Source organism: Lolium rigidum, chromosome 2 (genome assembly GCF_022539505.1).
Source record: "Lolium rigidum isolate FL_2022 chromosome 2, APGP_CSIRO_Lrig_0.1, whole genome shotgun sequence".
Lineage (NCBI taxonomy): Eukaryota > Viridiplantae > Streptophyta > Magnoliopsida > Poales > Poaceae > Lolium > Lolium rigidum.
In genome coordinates, this window is record NC_061509.1 from 259,793,431 (window position 1) to 259,801,410 (window position 7,980).

Here is a 7,980-nt window from a genome sequence, read left to right on the forward strand (position 1 = left end):
CTCGCTTCATCTACTACCCAAGACATGACTCCATGGGAAGACCGATGACCATGCCCCCGCACACCAAAATGAACCCCTATGTAGCACACCAGGACTTCAGGATGTACAAAACCCGCAGGGATTTGGACAACGCCCTCACCTCTCGCCAAGCACATTACCCGTGAAGACGAAAAATTCCACCCTGAAGAGTAGTATCACCCAAGCACTTAAGTAGGTGTGAGTTGTATCAGGATGTCCTTGTATCGTAGAACGATGAATGGTTCTTCAAACCAACGGTGTGTTAGCTTTGTAACATATGATGTTTGGTATGAATGAAAAAGTGTTGTTGGTTTTTACCCCCGCAACACTACTCAAGTTTTCAATTTATGAACTTTTTAAATTTTAACAAAACAAACCCTAGAAATTTCCCTCTTATCTTATCATCTACCTCAATGTTCGGATGGCCCCACCAACCCGCAACGCCACCCGGGATGCCATGATGCAAGCTGCTGCAGGACGATGATGGCGGACCGCGAAGCAGAGAGAGCTGAACGCCAAGCAAACCTTGCCGCACCTTGCAACGGATAGCTCAGAACAATCAAGGCCACGGAAACCATGATCACCACTGGGTCAAAGCTGAAGAATTTTCAGAACACCAACCCACTAGATGTTCAACAAGGCCGAAGAGCCCCTAGATGCGTGATGGCGGCTCCAGGACGATGGAGAACAACCTTGAAGTTGCGGGAGTTGAAGCCGCGAGAAAAAGTGCTTGTTGCCACCCACTACTGTCGGGACTCCGCCGAGCACTGGTGGACAAGTGCCGCGCAATGAATGCGGGACGAGATGATGACACGGGAAGACTTCAAGCTGAAGTTTAGCAAGTATCACGTGCCCCAAGGAGTGATTAAGAAGATGAGAGACGAGTTCAGTGAACTCAAGCAAGGAAGGATGTCGGTGGTGGAATACCGCGACGGGTTTCTCACTCTGTCAAGGTACGCCCGGATGAGACCGACACCAATGAGAAAAGGAAGGAGAGATTTACGAACGGGCTGCACGACGAGATGCAAGCTGTGTTAGTGAACATTCCGTTCGGCGACCTCGAAGCCCTCGTAGACTCAGCCATACGGATGGAAGGAAAGGCTGCATCGAGGCCAATGAGAACCGCAAGCGCGAGAATGATGAACCGGAATGGGCCCCACAATGCCCGGAAACACCGCAACAACCACTCTGGAGGATTTACCCCAAGAAACAACAGGCCACCTGCTCAGACTTATCGCCCCAACTACGCCAACAACAACGGAGGACCCCCGAAGCCCGGAGGCAACAACAACAACAACAACAACAACAACAACAACAACAACAACAACAGCCACCACAACAACAACAACCCCAACAGCAACAGCAACAATGGGAACAACAACAACACCAACAACGGCCGAGGAGTCGGAAGCAATGCCATCCCGTCACCCCGAAGGACAAATCCACGATCAACTGCTATGAATGTGGAGTTGTGGGCCACTACTCCAATGAGTGCCCCAAGAAGCTTGCCAAGATTGCCGCCAACACTGCTGCACCTGCCCGACAACGGCGTCGCTTCGTCGGTAGAAGGAACCGGAACAACAACAACGGCCGCCTCTACCACATGAGCGCCACTTGAAGCTCGGGAAGCACCCCGAGACCATGCCAAGTATGTCTTCCTGTTAATAAAATGTTCAATCTCTCTTAGGAACCTAACTTTTCTTAAAATCTCGGGACGAGATTTGTTTAAGGGAAGGGTTTGTAACATCCCAAGAATTTCAAAATAAAACAAATGAATTTCACTAGTTCCAAATTTTGGAACCAACAAAAACTTTTATTGAATTAAGTTTGAGGCATAGTGATCTTGATTAATTCTTGTGCTATTGCTATGATTGCTTGTTATAGTAGTTTGAAATAATCTTAAACCCTAAACCTCACCCCTCTTATCACCATCCTAGTTAAAATAAAATAAAAGGAAATTAAATAAGAAAAAGGCATATGTGCCTAGGGCTATAACTATAAATCTTTACCCTAGAACTTTCCACTTTGTTTAGAGGTTTGGAAAACCTTCACACACCTTACCTAGTAATCATCAAACCTAATTCAAGTGGTTTCCAAAGAAAATAAAAAGAAACTAAAAATGCCATAGAGGCATATGAGAGCAAAAGTGCAAATTTGTGAATTTGAGAATATTGACCCTAATACTTGTGGTGAATGGTTGGATCACTTCCATATACCATTTCAACACTCAACAACACCATTTGGGCCAATCCAAGTCAAATTAAAATTCAAGATGCAACATATGCATAGAGGCATATGTGACACATAGCCATAATCCCCAAATCTTGATCTATGACTTTAAACCTTGACCAAATGAGGTGAAACCTTTTCTAAACATAATCTAACTCTAAATTGACCCTAACCCATGTCCAAGTAAAGCAAGATCAACCATTTACAAGTTTAGTAAAATTTGACACCTCATCTCTTATGTATTAAGGCCAAAATTGCAAATCTTTGAACAAGACCATTTGAATTGGTTTCAATGGTTGGAAAATGTTTCTAAACTAATAAGAACCACATTAGAGTCAACAAAAGTCAACTCAAATGGGGAGAAATCAAATAGGGAGAAAATCCCCAAAATTTACTCACATACACTTAGCCAAAATTGCAAATCTCCAACCAAGGCCACCATAGCTTGATCTTTGGTTTCTAAAATACTTATATATGATAAACAAACACAAATGCATAGAAGAAACCAAATTCAAATAAAAGAAAATTTCAAACTCAACATACATATGATAATGGTCACTTGACACATTTATAAAATCTTCATCACTTTGCACCCCTGCAATTGAATATCCTTAAACTAAACTTGGTCAAACATTTCCATGTCATCCAAGATCAAGTCAAGGTGAACACTTTCTCTGTTGACCACCACTGCTGAAGTTGACTAGGTTGACCAGAATAGAGGAGACAAGTAAGGACTTTGAAACTATGTGAAGATGACCCACTTTTTGGAATTGTTGCAAAACTTCACCAAAATGAATACCACCACCACCAAACTAACCCTTAATTAATATGTTTGACATGTACCAAAAATATTTCCAAAATTCCTCAAAAATGTTCTTGCGGCCATTTCTTCGAACACACGGCGAGGCATCTTCCCAAAATTGTGTTGCGAGGCTATTACACACTGGATTCTTGCCTAAACCACTCCCATTTCGTGATCATTAGCTCCCTCCATGCTCCCTGCATCTAGCTCAGTACTTGGCTTGGTCGTTTAAAGCAGAAAAGTGAGGAGAGATGCACCTCACCATAGCATGCCGGCCACCTTTAGCATCTCTCTCTCTAGCCTCTCTCTCTCAGCACAACCTTGCCCAGAAGCATCTACTCATCACCACGACCCTGCCAGTACCCAGCTGGAGCTCTCCAACGCACGGCATTGGCCAAGCCAGGACGTGCCCAGCACGCCCAGTACTTGCCAGCCAGCGCGGTCACCGCGCTCTGGAGCGCGCCAGTACGGCGGGCACTCGAGCAACGCCGTCCTCCCCCTGCATCCCTATCTCTGTGACGAGAACCACCTCTACCCCCTCTACCTCGTAGACACGCTCAAACGCCTGCAGCCGCCTCGTCACCGTCGTCCTCGCCGGAATTATACCGCGCACGCCGTGCGCAGAGCTCGCACGCGCCCGATCAATCCTATCGCGCCCTGGACGCAACAGCTACGCCTTGAGCATCGCCTAGACGTCGCCTACGAGATGCTATCCTCGCCACGCCCTTTCGCACACCGGAGCGGCCGCGCCATGGACACCCTCTCACAGCACCGTCGGTCACCTCGCGTTCCTATAAATAACGGCCACCCCAGCACGAGTTCCTCACACCATTCACTTCCCCACTTCTCCCTCGCTCTCCTCGACCCCTTCTCCACTCCAATTACTTCCTCCAGCGCCGGAATTGCTAGATCATCTCCGCCGGAGTCCGCAGATCAACGCCGCCGATTGACGCCTCCCCAAGCGACGCCGCGACCACCAGTACACTCCCCGTCCTCGACAACCTCGCTGTGCATCGACGCCGTTGATCACCGGAGCTTCAGCACGCCGCCGACCCCCTCCCTCCGTCGCTAGCACGCCCTCCTCTCGCCGGAGAAGAAGACCCCCCTCAACCGCACGATCCACTTCTAATCTGACGGTCGACGTTGCCAGGTACCGTTTCGCTGAGTTCAACCCACTGACGCGTGGGACCCCCTGTCGGCGAGGCCCGCGCCGTTGCCGGGCCTGTTTCCCCCATTCAAACCGTTTCGGCCCGTTTATTTTCCCGCGTGGCCCAGTAATTCAAATAGGATTTAATCTATCTAGTTCCAATCCAATACTGCTGCCCACTTCAAATTTGAATAGTTTGAAATATACTACACCAAATTTAACCAATTTTATATATTTGGAAAGCTCATGAAATTATCTAAATAATGCCACTGGCCTCATGTCCAAATTCGTAATTAAATTCAAATGATAAAAATAACAAAACAGATACTTTTCTGTATTCAAATAAATCTTAAAATTCAACCATTGTGAATTTTGAAGTGAATCCAATTGCAATAATTCACATTTAACAAACCCTAATTTACTATGTAAAAATATGATATGGGTTCTGTACATGATCATGGGCTAGAAGCAGAATATTGGCTATGTAGTCAATACTAGCCCATTTAAACTATTTCAAATTTTAGGAATTTAAATCTATGAGGTGTAGCACCTCATTTAAATCATTCTCACAAGTGATCTGAAGTAATGTGTTGACCTTTAAATTGCTTAGGCTCATACTTGCTCACTTGTAGAATTTAAATCAACATAGTATTTAAATTGCACTAGTTATTTAAATCACATGAGATGATGAATCTCATTTAAATCACTTTTCTCAAATACTAAGTGTGAAGTGTTGACCTTGGTCAACATAGGATCATCCCTGGTTATTTGAGAAGATTAAATTTTAAGAAGATTCAATGAGAGGAAATTATTTCTCCAAACCAAAGAGAAACCCTAATTTCAACTTTCAATGAAAGGAAATTATTTTCCTAATGTTAAATAAAGAAACCCTAGCATAATTTGAGAATAAATGTTAAGTAGTGATGCTAGATCCTTTGTGTGAGCCAATAAGGCTAATTAAGACTACTTAAGTGTTGTTTGGTGATTGTATCCTCGTATTCGTTTATAGACGCTAGTACGGAGACTATCAAGAGGAGGAAGTATTCTACCAGGAGGAAGAGCCAGAAAACTTTGATCACCTCACCAATCAAGGCAAGCTAATATTCTTGCAAGATACCCTAAGGCAAAGCTCTACAAGAGCAAGGCCTCATCCCCATTTAATTTATGCTTAATGCTCCTATCCCAAGTTTTTACTTTACAAGCTTTTCTAAATTTTGTTTATCAAAGTTTACTTTTTGATTCATGATTCACTTGGTTTAGATATAGAGTAGAACAAGAACATCAAAGTTAGCCTAGAGCAAGAAAAGCTAGTTAGCACCCCTCATGACTAGTTGCTATTGCTAAATAAATAAAATTGACTACTCTAGATGGGATCATGTGAAATGAAATGACTTTGAAAACCTTGGAATGATGATTCATTCTATTGAAAGATTTTGAAGGTGAATATGACTGGTGAATGACTTGGTGAATTTTACAAAAAGCTGATGGTTGGGTTCGGATGCGATACCATTCCAATTTGAAAGTACCCCCACAATACCCAATATGGGTAAGGGCTTAACTAGAAATTTATGTGCTTTAGTATGGGCTCCCTCTAAACAAGCGTCATCGGGGTTAGGCTGAAGGCTGCCTCTACAACAAAAGAAGTGATATGATATGATGTTAATATGAGGTGAATGTCCGGCCCAAGCCCTGTGCAGTTCCCGGGTTGACTGCGGTTTTCACCGGGAGGCCAAGCTCATGGGGAGAGGTGCTCATACTAGAGTATGTAAGTGAAAGGTTATGGTTGGTAGTCCGCATACGGAGTATGGTAAATCAGGGCCGATTAACACGACGGATTATTGCAAATGTTGTGGCACAAGTGTACGACCTCTGCAGAGTGTAGAACTATTCGAATAGCCGTGTCCACGGTTATGGACGGTTGGAAAGGCCATGCTTGTTCCGTCATCAGAACTTTTCTAAAAATATGAATGGTGACTTGTGATTTGAATTGAATGGTGACTTTGAATTGAATCACAACAGAGTTGTGGAAATGACACTAATGTTCCCACTTGAGTTAGTTTAGCAAATGAAGAGTCTTTTCTAAATGTTTATGAAATAAACTTGGCTTTATGCAAATAAACCTAGAGCTTAGTATCCCCTTACTAAAAATTGATAGTGCTTACACCAGTATTAGTTTGCGAGTACTTTAAAAGTACTCATGGCTTTGTCCCGGCTATTCAAATGGCCGGACTATGAAGGTGAACGAGCGATACGAGGAAGATGGACAGCAGGACGTCTACGACAACTAGGACCGCTCCTGACGTCAAGCGTTGGCCTGTGGATTAGATAGCCACTACTACTTCGCTCCCGCTATTTGTGATGTTCGTTGATCAATAGATCAACTACTATTGTAATATTGGATCATGTGATCTACCCTTGTAAGACGATTATGTGTTGTAATAAATGATGACTCTATGATATTCAACTATTATGTCTCGCAACAACAATATTCCCGGGATTGCGATGTATGGCATAATAGGCATACGGACTTAAAAATCCGGGTGTTGACAATATCCTCTACGGTACCATTATATTTCTAACTGCCAAGTGGCACATGCCATGGCATAACTCTTTTTGTTGTGATTATGTGCATGTGGAATCAAGATGATGATCAAATGAATATGGAGATCATCAAATCCAAGATCAAGTGAAGATGATCTTGTAGTATTTAGGATAGGATCCATCCTTGTACTTTTCTTTTATTTTCTTTTATTTTTCAATTTCTCCAATTCTTGTAATGTGTTGTAAAATTCATTTATTTCCATTATGAATATTGTAAAGACAATGTATCTTGTGTGTTAATCAATAAAGCTCAAGGTTTTCTCTAATGAGCTTGTCTTATTGTTTAAATTATTCATATGTGTGTTATGTTTTATTTACTTAATGAATTTCCTCTCAATTCAAATATTTAGGGTAATTATTTAATATTTGAATTTGAATTTCAAATTCCACTTTGGTTTGAATTCAACCATGCCACTTAATATTAGAATTCAATCATGCAACTTAAGTTTGATGCAAACTCTCCCCTCTCTTCTCAAAACCCTAAACTAGTTAAGTGAGATGCAAGTTTGTCTCACTCTGAAACCCTAACCCTGTAAGGTGTCGAGAGAAAACTTGTTCCCCTTCGATGCGGTTTTTGTTAAAAAGCGAAATTTCCCCAGAATTTACCATGCAATGCACATCCCTTTCTAAAATCTACCCCTCGATCGTCTCTAAACGCAGGACATTACGAGACGCCGCGCAAGAGCTACATACACGAAATTGATGGACAACAACATCTTCATGAAGCAAAAGGACAAGGAGGATGCGATTTCGGCATACTTCCCGAGCTTGCTAGGTCGGTCGAGCCTCGCCAACACTCTCTCAGCCTCGCGGCGGTGGGCATCGCTTCGATTGACCTGCGAGACCGAGGAGGCTCCCATAACTCCGGAGGAGGTCAAAGCTGCAATCATGGACCTGCCTTCGGACAAAGCGCACGGATCTGATGGCTTCACGGCTATGTTCTTCAGAAGTGTTGGCCATTGATCAGCAATGATATTATCGAAGGCAATCCGTGCCCTTGGAAAGTGCCACTTCTCGCAGCACTTGTTGAACTTCTGCCACCATGATTTTGTGCCAAAAACACCGAGATGCTGCACACCCCGTGATTTCCGGCCAATCAGCCTTGTTCACTTCTTTGCAAAGCTGTTCACCAAGATCTTAGCCTTACGCACGAGGCCTCGCATGCACGAACTTGTCAATCCAT